The following is a 12365-nucleotide window of genomic DNA, read 5'->3' on the forward strand; positions in this document are numbered from 1 at the left end:
AAGTTATGCCCAACCTAGACAGTATATTAAAAAGCAGAGACATTACTTTGCCAACAAAGGTCCACCTAGTCAAGGCTATGGTTTTTCCGGTGGTCATGTATGGATGTGAGAGTTGGACTGTGAAGAAAGCTGAGCACAGAAGAATTGATGCTTTTGAACTGTGGTGTTGGAGAAGACTCTTGAGAGTCCCTTGGACTGCAAGGAAATCCAGCCAGTCCATCCTAAGGGAGATCAGTCCTGGGTGTTCATTGGAAGGACTGATGTTGAAGCTGAAACTCCAATACTTTGGCCACCTGATGTGAAGAGCTGACTCATTTGAAAAGACCCTGATGCTAGGAAAGATTGAGGGCAGGAGAAGGGGACAACAGAGGATGAGATGGTTGGATGGCATCATCGACTCAATGGACATGGGTTTGGGTGGACTCTGGGAGTTGGTGATGGACAGGGAGGCCTGGCGTGCTGCAGTTCATGGGGTCACAAAGAGTCAGACACAACTGAGTGACTGAACTGAACTGAACTAAAATTTAAAATGAATTTTAAAAATTTAAAGAATATGAGTGCTCTAATACCTAATTTCCGTGTGTGAATTATGGCTGTGCATTGGTGCAGCATGCAGGCACATGACAACAGAGGAGGACAGTGTCTCCAGCTAATCTGAAAGTACTATGTGCCTATTAGTTCATACTCCAATAGCCACCTCAGACATGAAATTATGAGACTTATGAGTGACTGCCTTTTTCAGGGCCAAGAATTCAAATTTGTAAATGGCTAAATTATACCCCTCAGAATGTGACTATATTTGGAAATAGGGCCTTTAAAGAGGAAATTCAATTAAAATAGGGCTGTTAAGGTGGGTCTTAATGTAATCTTACAGTGTTTTTATAAGAAGAAGAGATTAGGACACAAAAAGATATCAGAAGCAAGTGAGCAGAGAGGCAGAAAGAGCATGTTCATGTGTAAGCCAAAGTGAGACCTCAGGAAAGAAATTCCAAAATTACAAAGAAATTTAACTCCAAAATCATTTCCTCCAGAATTGTGAGAAATAAATTTCTGTTTAAATCACCTAGTCTATTGTACTTTGTTATGGCAGCCTAATCAGACTAATACATTCTTTTTCCTGTGTTCCTGTTAGTCCATGATATAGAAACTTACCCCCTTTCAGAAGTACCTGAGGTGTTTTTAAAAAGCACTGCTATTTGAGCTCCATACCACAGAGATTCATAATTCTACTAGGCCTTTTATTATGCCCATAGATGTCAGTTTTTAGGGTTTAAGAGTAAATAGTATTATAGAAATACCTAGGGGATTAGATTCAGCAGGAGCCTGAAAAAAAAATGAATTTTAAAAATTTAAAGAATATGAGTGCTCTAATACCTAATTTCCGTGTGTGAATTATGGCTGTGCATTGGTGCAGCATGCAGGCACATGACAACAGAGGAGGACAGTGTCTCCAGCTAATCTGAAAGTACTATGTGCCTATTAGTTCATACTCCAATAGCCACCTCAGACATGAAATTATGAGACTTATGACTGCACTGAACAACAAATTCCCAGTAATATGGTCCAAATTCCCAGTAATAAGACCAACTTTCCCTAAAATGTGTATGAGGTAGCTGGATTGCTACCATTCTGTTGATTTGTTGGTAAAGCCTTGGTTTCATTCAAATCTAGAACATTTATATATTATTTGGGACATTTTAATGCTATCACTTGGGTTGAATGTGTGACTTCTGGTAAACCATATTGGACAATGTGGCAGGACTTAATTTAAGATAGGACAATACAACAGGGATAGACTTTACAGCCTATTATGCTGTGGGGAACTTAGACAATATAGACAAATGAAAATATAATAAATAAACTAAACTCCATCTGCACTTCATCTGTATTAATATTTATTTAAAAAATTCTTAGCTACAAACAAAACTCAGTTCTTGAAGTAGCTATCCCAAGCAAAATTATGTGGCTAGAACCTAGTACATAACAGTGTCCAGACCCACACTGTTGTCAGAAAGCAAAGCATATATCCAAGACAGTGATATCTGGAGGAAAAAAGGGTAACCATAGAAAACGTGAGAGAAAGAGGTAATCATATTGCTTTCAGCCTCAACAGGAGGCAACTTAGAGTGTGTTAGTTGTCTAAGCTAGGGTCCAAAATTCCTCAATTTAAACTGTCCTGTTAATTAATTAATTATCAAGAGATTAACAATGACACTGTTTGCCATATAGGGGAGAGTGGAGCTCCATGCATGTTTACTGTTTTCTCTCTTGGAGAGTGGCATTTGGCACAAACCTGTCATCTTGAAAAGTTAAGAGATTTTCTGGGATGACACCCCTAGTTCTCAGGTCATCCTTATTTCTATTTGAAACCACTTATATCCGTGTTGTGAAACCCATGCTTCTGGCATCCCAACATTGCCATGAGGATGGACTTGGTGTGATGACCCAGCCTTCACACTCTTGTGAGCAGCCACCTCCTCCTAAAGTAAGCATGGCTCTGAGCTTGGTTCAAAATCTTGCTGAAGGAGTTTCCTATTGCTACCAAAACAAATTACCACAAACTTAGCAGATTAAAATACATGTGCACTCTTTTACAGTTCTTGAGGTGAGATGTCCCACAAAGGTCTTGTTGCTGTTGTTCAGTTGCTCAGTCATGTCCGACTCTTTGATACTCCATGGACTGCAGCACACCAGGCTTACCTGTCTTTCACTATCTCCCCAAGTTTGCTCACTTTCATGTCCGTTGGGTCAGTGATGCCATTCAACCATCTCATCCTCTGACACCTCCTTCTGTTTTTGCCTTCAGTCTTTACCAGCATGAGGGTCTTTTCCAATGAGTTGGCTCTTAGCACCAGGTAGCCAAAGTATTGGAGCTTCAGCACCAGCCCTTCCAATGAATATTCAGGGATGATTTCCTTTAGGGTTGACTGGTTTGATCTCCTTTCTGTCCAAGGGACTCTCTAGAGTCTTCTTTAGCACCACAGTTTGAAAGCATCAGTTCTTTGGCACTCAGCTTTCTTTATGGTCCAACTTTCACATCCATACATGACTACTGGAAAAACCATAGCTTTGACTACAAACCTTTTTTGGTAAAATAATGTCTCTGCTTTTTAATATGCTGTCTAGGTTTGTCATAGCTTTCCTTCCAAGGAGCAACCATCTCTGAATTTCATGGCTGCAGTTACCATCTGTAGTGATTTCGGAGACCAAGAAAATCAAATCTGTCACTGTTTCCAGTTTTTCCTCATCTATTTGCCATGAAATGATGGGACAAGATGCCATGATCTTCGTTTTTTGAATGTTGAGTTTGTTTCAAGCTAGTTTTTTGACACTCCTCTTCCTCATCAAGAAGCTCTTTAGTTCGTCTTCACTTTCTGCCATTAGGGTGGTATCATCTGCATATCTGAGGTTGTTGATATTTCTCCCAGCAATCTTGATTCCAGCTTGTGATTCATCCAGCCTGGCATTTCACATGATGTACTCTGCATATAAGTTAAATAAGCAGGGTGACAATATACAGCCTTGATGTACTCCTTCCCCAATTTTGAAGAAGTCTGTTCTTCCATGTCTGGTTCTTACTGTTGCTTCTTGACCAGCACACAGGTTTCTCAGGAGGCAGGTAAGGTGGTCTGGTATTCCTATCTCTTTAAGAATTTTCCACAGTTTGTTGTGACTCAGAACTTACTAGCAGTTAAAAATCAAGTGTTACCAGGCTTGTTCCTGTCTATTGGCTCCAGGGCAGAATCTGTTTGGTGCTCATTTGAGCTGTTGGCAGAATTCAATTCCTTGCATTGTTGGACTAAGGTCCCCAGTTTCTTGCTGGCTATAAACTGAAGCTAACTACATTCCTTGGTTTATGGCCCCTCTTCTGCTTTCAAAGTCAGAAACATGGGTCAGGTCCTTCTCACAACATATTTCTCTGACCTACTCTTCTTCACTGTAAAAACAAAATTAATTAAATTAATTAATTAATTTTAATTGGAGGCTAATTACTTTACAATACTGTAGTAGTTTTTGCCATACATTGACATGAATTAGCCAAGGGTGTATATTTGTCCCCCCATCCCGAACTCCCCTCCCACCTCCCTCACCATCTCATCCCTCTGGGTTGTCCCAGTGCACTGGCTTCAAGTGCCCTGTTTCATGCATCGAACTTGGATTGGTCATCTATTTCACATATGGTAATATACATGTTTCACTGCTCTTCTCTCAAATCATCCTGCCCTCCCCTTCTCCCATAGAATCCAAAAGTCTGTTCTTTTTTTTTTTAGTCTGTATTTTTCTTTTTTTTTGTACATGATTTTGGAATTACGGGTTTATTTATTTTTATTTATTTTTTTATATTTATTTTTTTTACTTTACAATTTGGCAGGGGAAGGTAAACTCATAGAATGAGTTTGGCAGTTTACCTTCCCCTGCAATTTTCTGGAAGAGTTTGAGTAGGATAGGTGTTAGCTCTTCTCTAAATTTTTGGTAGAATTCACGTGTGAAGCCATCTGGTCCTGGGCTTTTGTTTGTTGGAAGATTTTTTATTATAGTTTTGATTTCTGTGCTTGTGATGAGTCTGTTCAGATCTTCTATTTTTTCCTGGTTCAGTTTTGGAAGGTTATACTTTTCTAAGAACTTGTCCATTTCTTCCAAGTTCTCCATTTTATTGGCATATAGTTGCTCATAGTAGTCTCTTATGATCCTTTCTTTGTATTTCTGTGTTGTCTGTTGTGATTTCTCCATTTTCATTTCTAATTTTGCTGATTTGATTCTTCTCTCTTTTTTTCTTGATGAGTCTGGCTAATGGTTTTTCTATTTTATTTATCTTCTCAAAGAACCAGCTTTTACTTTTGTTGATTTTTGCTATAGTGTTCTTTTTTTCTTTTTCAAATTTTCTCCTCTGATTTTTATGATTTCTTTCTTTCTCCTAACTTTGGGGTTCTTCATTTCTTCTTTTTATAGTTGCTTTAGCTATAGAGTTAGGTTATTTATTTGATGTTTCTCTTGTTTCTTGAGGTAAGCTTGTATTGCTATGAACCTTCCTCTTAGCACTGCTTTTCCTGAATCCCATAGTTTTTGAGTTGCTGTGTTTTCATTTTCATTTGTTTAAAGACTCATGTGATTGTGATTAGACTGGGCTCTCGCTGTTGCTGATCCCTGGGGAGCTCCTTTTTTTGTTGTCAGTTTTCAAGCTCAGCTGTCCATTTTCTTTAACTTCAAAACTATTTTATAAAAATGTGGAACAAATGTTTCAAATTCAAACAAACTAAAGAGACCACAACACACAATACAGGAAATTGACTGGCTCTTGGTTTTAAAAATGAAAAAAAGACATTTGGGGGACAACTAGGGAAATCTTAATATGGCTTGGATGATATTATTAGAAGATATTAAAATTTTATTGTAAGAATATTATTGTTCATTTCCTTAGGTGTGATAAAAGTGTTATGTCAGTTATGCCTCAATAAAACCAGGCAGGGGAAAAAAAAGAAATTCTGAATCTGAAAAAGCAGATCAATAATCCACAGTTCAATGATTCTTATCTACTTTCACCTCAAAGAATTGGATAATTCCACCATTAAAATCAATGTCTACTCTAGGCTTAACTCGATCTATTACTGTCTGGCCCCATTCTCTTGTTATGTGTCTCATCTTCCCTGCTTCTTTCTCTTGGTGTCCTAAGTCCATACATGTTCTGAACTTCTGCCCATGAGAACATGTTCACACATAATTTTGTTGCCTTGAAACTCATCTAAAATGCTTGAAGTAAAGATCTCTATAAATGTATAAAATTTGAATAAATATTTTATATTGCTTCCTAAAAAATAAAATGCTTGAAATACTTTGTGATATTCTTATCTCCCTTTCATAAATCTGTTTAAATGTTTTATATCCACTTAATATTATGGCATATAATATTTTTCTATTGCTGTTGTAACAAATTATCACAGATTTCAAGATTTAGTGATACAAATTTGTTATCTCACTGTTCTATAGGTCAGCAGTCTGGATTGGCTCAACTGGTTTCTCTGCTGAGTTTCACAAGGCTGTAATCAAGGTATTGGCCAGCTGGGCTCTTATCAGAGACTCTGGAATCTGTTTCCAAGCTCACTCAGGTTGTTGTTAAAATCTAGTTCTGTACTCTGGTAGACTTGAGGACTGTGACTCCTTGTCAGCTATCATCTGACAGGCTAAGGTAGCCCTTAGCTCCCAAAGGGCTCTTTCTAGTTCTTGCACATGGACCCTTACATCCTACCCTTGGAATCCCTCTGATTTCTGCCATATCTCTCTTGCTGACAGCCAGGATAGGTTTTCTGCTTTTAAAGGGCTCATGTTATTAGAATGGACCTACCCAGAAAAACCTGAATAATCTTCCCATCTTAAAGTCTGTACCCTTATTTACATCTGCAAAGTCCCTTTTATTGTGTAATATATTCACAGGTTCTAGGAATTAGAGTGTGAACATCTTTGGGGAGGGCACATTTTGCCTATATTATGTGGGTTTTCCCCCAGTTGCTCTAAATATAGACAGTCTAGGGTCAGCTTTTGGAGAACAGTTTTCTATGGGAATACCTGCTCATAGCATTGTAGATATGGACTCTTGTGGTTAGAGTAATTCCAATGCATTTTTTCTTCTCTCCCTATCTCTTCTTGGTTTCTTTGGGACCCAAACAACCTCTCCGACTTAGTAACAATTAATATATCCTTGTTTTCTAGTTACATCTTTAAGAAGCTTTAGTTTCTTAAGTGTATCTTCTATTTCCCCTTCATCTCTGTGTAGTGTGTTCTCAAGATCACATTTTCCTAAGAAAATCCTTCTTTTCCCACCTTAAATAGTATATTTTCTTAGATCCTTTTCTTTCACTCTGTCACTGATCTTGTTCTGACAGGAAAACCAAAACTTTATTTTTTTAATGTTTTATTATGGGAAATTTCAAACATACACAAAATTAGAGAGAACACTATAACAAATATCTATGAATAATAATGAATCACTCAGTGAATTATCAACACTTTGCCAATTTTAATTAATCTATTAATACATTTTTCCTGTACATATTACTATACTGTATTGTCGCTAAATTGTGTCCAACTCTTTGCAATCCCATGGACTGCAGCACACCGGGCTCCTCTGTCCTTCACTATCTCCCAGAGTTTGCTCAAGTTCATGTCCATTGAGTCAGTGGTGCTAGCTAAACATCTCATTCTCTGCCACCTCCTTCTCTTTTTGCCTTCAATCTTTCCCAGCATCAGGGACTTTTCCAATAAGTCAGCTCTTTGCATCAGGTGGCCAAAGTATTGGATATTCAGCTTCAGAGTCAGTCCTTCTGATGAATGTTCAGGTTGATTTCCTTTAGGATTTATTGGTTTGATCTCTTTGTGATCCAAGGGACTCTGCAGAGTCTTCTCCAGCACCACAATTCAAAAGCATCAATTCTTCAATGCTCAGCCTTCTTTACAGTTCAACTCTCACATTCATACATCACTACTGGAAAAATCATAGCTTTGACTATATGTACCTTTGTCTGCAAAGTGATATCTCTGCTTTTTAATATGCTGTCTAGGTTTGTCATAGCTTTCCTTCCAGGGAGCAAGCATCTTTTAAATGTAATACTGTTTATTTAACTTCAAAAACATTTCAGCATTCTAAACATACAAAAAAATAACAACGTTGCAGATTGTGTTTAGTACAGAAGGTTCTTGAACTTTCACTGGTGCAGTGGCTCTTGGCTTTGCTTACAGTGAAGAGTTCTATGGTTTGTTTAAAAAAAAAAAAAAAAAAAAAAACAGCTTAAAAAACCACACTTCAACTAAAAAGGATCCAGAACACTTCTCATGCCAGGTGACCCTCCTCCTTTTCCACAGCTAAGAATGGCAATGGGATGCTATGTCACTATATACAAAAACATGACAACCTGAAGCTAAATGGATGCCCCACAGTGCACACCCTGAGCTACGGCCCCTCCAGAAGGCATCACCCCCACAGCCTCCACACCAAGCAAGGAGCGTCAAGAGTGTGTCTTGGTTGCTTTGTTCTTTTTTTTCACAAACTATAGCTATGTAATCAGTTGAGAACTCGGGATTTCTAGCCAATGACCATAGAGTTAACACACCACCTTCCAAATTAAAAAAAAAATGCCAGAAATATTTTTAAATGTCTTGTCACACCAACAGCAAAGTGCACAGAGTGAGGAGAAGATGAGAGCCTTTTCATTTTAAAAATGTTTGGAAATATGTATAACTTTGATACAGTTTCCAGGTGCTCCATACATCCATGGCCACTTCATGTAAACCACTGCTAATTGCTAGAGCACTTTGAGAGACTACAATATGATCATGATCCAGTTGGGTAATTAAACCTAATGAGGGCAACAGACATGTCTTGGGTGAGAGGTGTGTCAATCATGGTGCTCCCTACTCTAAGGTTTTCACAAGGAGACAGACAGATCAACAGTTTTTTTTTTAATTCATCCTCTTCCTCCTTATCCTCTTCCTCTTCCACCTTTTTCTGGACAACTTTAGCAGGACCCTTGGTACCATCAAACTCCCCTTTATAGTCTGCAACATCCTTCTCATACTTCTTTAGCTTTGCATCCTTGTTGATGTATAGCTGCTTCTTACTGTCACTTAAGTTATTCCACATCTCACCCAGCTTCTTTGCCACATCTCCAATAGAGATGCCAGGGTTTGTAGACTTGATTTTGGAGCAGAATTCAGAGAAGAATAGGAAAAATCCAGACGGTGGTCTCTTGGGGGCATTAGGGTCCTTCTTCTTGCCTCCCTTAGCTGATCCATAATCCTTCATTTCCTGATTATAGTGCACTTTATCTGCCTTTGCCATTTCATCAAATGTAGACTTCTCTTTCCCAGACATGGTCTTCCATCTCTCAGAGCATTTCTTGGAAAACTCAGCAAAATTGACAGGGACCTTGGGGGTTTTCTTATGTTTCTTTCTGCACATCTGCACAAAGAAGGCATGAGCAGACATCTTGCCCTTTGGTTTCTCAGGATCACCTTTAGCCATCTTGACTGTATTATTCACTAGTCTGTGCAGCCCAGGGCATGATGCATAGCTCAGTACTCCACAGCCTCGTGTAGCTGCATCCACAAGAGTTGCCTCCAAGGAGCAAGCATCTTTTAATTTCATGGCTGCAGTCACTGTCTGCATTGATTTTGGAGCCCAAGAAAATAAAATCTGTCACTTCTTCCACTTTTTCCCCTTCTATTTTCCATGAAGTGATGGGACCGGATGCCATGATCTTAGTTTTTTTAAATGTTGAGTTTCAAGCCAGCTTTTTCATGCTCCTCTTTCACCCTCATCAAGAGGCTCTTTTTTTTTTTTTTTTTAATTTGATGAAATTTTATTATAAAAGTAACACAATTTGGTTGTTTTTGTGATATACAACATTCTAAATAATAATTGGAATTATGACTGCTAATATTATGCCAGGATATTTCATGGAAGGTATTGATAAATTTTTAGAAATTTCATACAGTCTGTGAATACATACATTAATAATATTTATCCATACAAATAAAGCCTAGGGAAGGTTAAGCATCACTTTTTATTTGACAATGTTATTCATGCAGTTTAACACATCAAACAAACCTAATTCGTTTAACATCTCTCTTTTTACAAAGAGAGGAAAAAAAAAACTCTTTGAGAGTTCCTCTTCACTCTCTGCCATTAGGGTAGTATCATCTGCATGTCTGAGGTTGTTGATATCTCTCCCAGCAATTTTGATTCCAGCTTGTGATTCATCCAACCTGGCATTTCACACGATGTACTCTGCATATAAATTAAATAAGTAAGGTGACAATATATAGCCTTGTTGTAGTCCTTTCCCAATTTTGAACCAGTCTGCTGTTCCATGTCTGGTTCTTACTGTTGCTTCTTGACCTGCATACAGGTTTCTCAGGAAACAGGTAAGATGGTCTGGTATTCCCATCTCTTTATTTAGAAATTTTCCACAGTTTGTTGTGATCCACACAGCCAGAGGTTTTAGCACAGTCAATGAAGCAGATGCTTTTCTGGTATTCCCTTGCTTTCTCTATGATCCAACAAATGACATGCCTCTTTCAGTCTGTGTCTAATAGCCCTGAAGTGAGTTTCTTGTAGGCAGGATATTGAAGGGTATTGTTTTTATCCAATCAACCACTTTAAGTCTTTTGACCAGAGCATTTATTCTGTTGACATTTAAAGTAATTGTTGATAATTATGTACTTATTTTCGTTTTTGTCCTGTTTCACAGTGGTTCTGGTAATTATGCTCTGTTCATTTCTTCTTCATTTTGTTTCTACATATGGTTTGATGACTTTATTTAGCAGTACGTTTTTGCGTCTTTCTTTTTGGTTTTTGTGTATCTATTATATTAATAGGTCTTTGATTTGTGGTTACACTGGGGTTCATATATGTGTAAAAAGTGTGAAAGTGTTAGTTGCTCACTCATGTCTGATTCTTTGCGACCCCGTGGACTTTAGCCTGCCAGGCTCCTCTGTCCATGGGATTCTCCAGGCAAGAATACTGAGTGGGTAGCCATTCCCTTCTCCAGGGGATCTTCCTAACCCAGGGATCAAACCCAGGTCTCCTGCATTGCAGGTGGATTCTTTACTGTCTAAGCCACTATAGAATGTGGCCTGGAATATTAAGCTAGTCTCAAACATCATGTCATATCACTCACAAATATATTAGTATGAAACATTATTCTGAAAGAAACCCAATACCTTGATTTTGTGAGCAAATCATATTCTTTGAGAAGGCGGTCTTTAAAGTATTTTTGCTTAGTGTTTGGAATTTTAATAATTTTAAGACATGTTTCTCCACCTCAATACAAGAAGATGCTATAGCCTATATACGGTAAGGACTCTCATTTCTCTAGCTGTACCTTGATAAAAATCATCTGCTTTCCTAGGTTAAGCTGGGTCTTTAAAATCCAAAGTCATGGTCGTGGTTTATGTTATTAGTTAATCCAGAGCCAGCCTGAGACCATGTGGAGATGGTGTATGTGTGGTGGTCTGGGAGTCTGTGGATGTGCCGCAAAAATTAAAAAAGGCAGCTCCTCCAGAGTTTTCCCTTGCCTCTGGGATAGGATGCAATTCAAATCAAGATAACAGTGCTGATCAAATTCCATCTACTGAATGTAAAGATATAATCTGACTTCTTAGTACTCACCTGGAACTTAGCTACTTTTGCAGTTAAAATCCCCAGCCTATGGTCCTGGCTAAGAATTAAGAAAAAGGGAGTAAAATTTTTTCAGTCCTCTGATGCTGCTTTGAAGCTGTTTTGAGGTAAACCTTAACAAGTACCAAAATATTCTTTTCCTGATACCCTAATCCCTGTTTCCGCCACAAAAGCATCCACAGTCTGTTCTTACTAGGACCCACTTCGGCCCACCTGCTTTTAGACACCAGCCACAGTTGTAAGGTCAAAAACCTATGAGGCCTATGCTTTCTAAAGTTGCCATCTATTAGAAGCAGTCGTACGCCTGCAGACGCCAATCATAATATAAACTTCTGCAAATTCCCATAGTCAATGATATGTATGGCCAGTGCTTTCTAAGGTGCCTACTCTTACAAAAAAAAAAAAAGCAGTTGCAACACCTATGCATGCCAGCCACCATACTCCCATACGGAGAACTGCCTCCCTCAAATGTTACTCTAGATCTCAAATGCCAGTCCTTGTAACCATTTCCAAAGTTTTTTTACCCATAGGATCTCTCTAAAGGTCCTATAATTACCTCATTATCTCCCTTTGAATTTCAAACTAATGGATATATATATAAATATTGAAAGTTACTGTTGACAAGACTGGCTTAGAGAATGGGTCTGTGGCCTGCAGTCTGAAACAGGTTTTCAACTTTTTCATCCCAAGCCTAGACTACAACTTACCGAGGGTGACCTCACCCTGCTGAGCTCACCCAAGTGGGGCTGACCACATGGAGGTGCAGAGAGGAGGACACAAACTTGATATGAACAAGTGAGCTCTGAAAAATAGAGAGCATAATGCTCAACAGGGCCTGAGCAATAAGCCTGCAATGACATTTTGGAATCTTATCCATCAGTCACTGTGGGAAAGAGGTGAGTAAAGGCAGGAGTAGGACAGTGGGTGCTAAGTTCTCTTCCCAATACTTCTGAAAGGGCAAAAGCTTCTACTTCAGGTACAGATGGGAATACTTGGAAGGGAAATATTATGTAATTAATAAGTATAGTCAAAGAAAAAGCACCAAGAGAAGGGCTCCCTCCCCAAGATATCAAGCTTTCTCCAGTGGCCAGCCTTACATCCTCACTACATGACTGGAACAAATAAGAACACAGTGATATATAGAAATGGGTGCTCCAGTGCCCAGTAAAAACAGTGGAACCTACTGCTTTCACTC

General features: G+C 38.6%; 1 pseudogene across 2 annotated transcripts in view; it reads right to left on the bottom strand.

The window, feature by feature from the left end:
• Nucleotides 1-1873: 1873 nt before the first annotated feature.
• LOC147340322 (high mobility group protein B3 pseudogene) overlaps nt 1874-12365 on the bottom strand; it is a 28614-nt pseudogene continuing 18122 nt past the window's right edge. Inside the window, exon 3 of one of the 2 annotated variants that reach the window (XR_015159307.1) lies at nt 1874-3937. The product of XR_015159307.1 is annotated as a high mobility group protein B3 pseudogene, transcript variant X2 (transcript). Of the gene's footprint in view, nt 3938-4901; nt 9779-12365 lie in introns of those variants that run through there. The other variant, XR_015159306.1, reaches the window with a different exon arrangement.

Source organism: Bos grunniens, chromosome X (genome assembly GCF_055505025.1).
Source record: "Bos grunniens cultivar Pamir isolate PY7600 chromosome X, Bosgru_T2T1.0, whole genome shotgun sequence".
Lineage (NCBI taxonomy): Eukaryota > Metazoa > Chordata > Mammalia > Artiodactyla > Bovidae > Bos > Bos grunniens.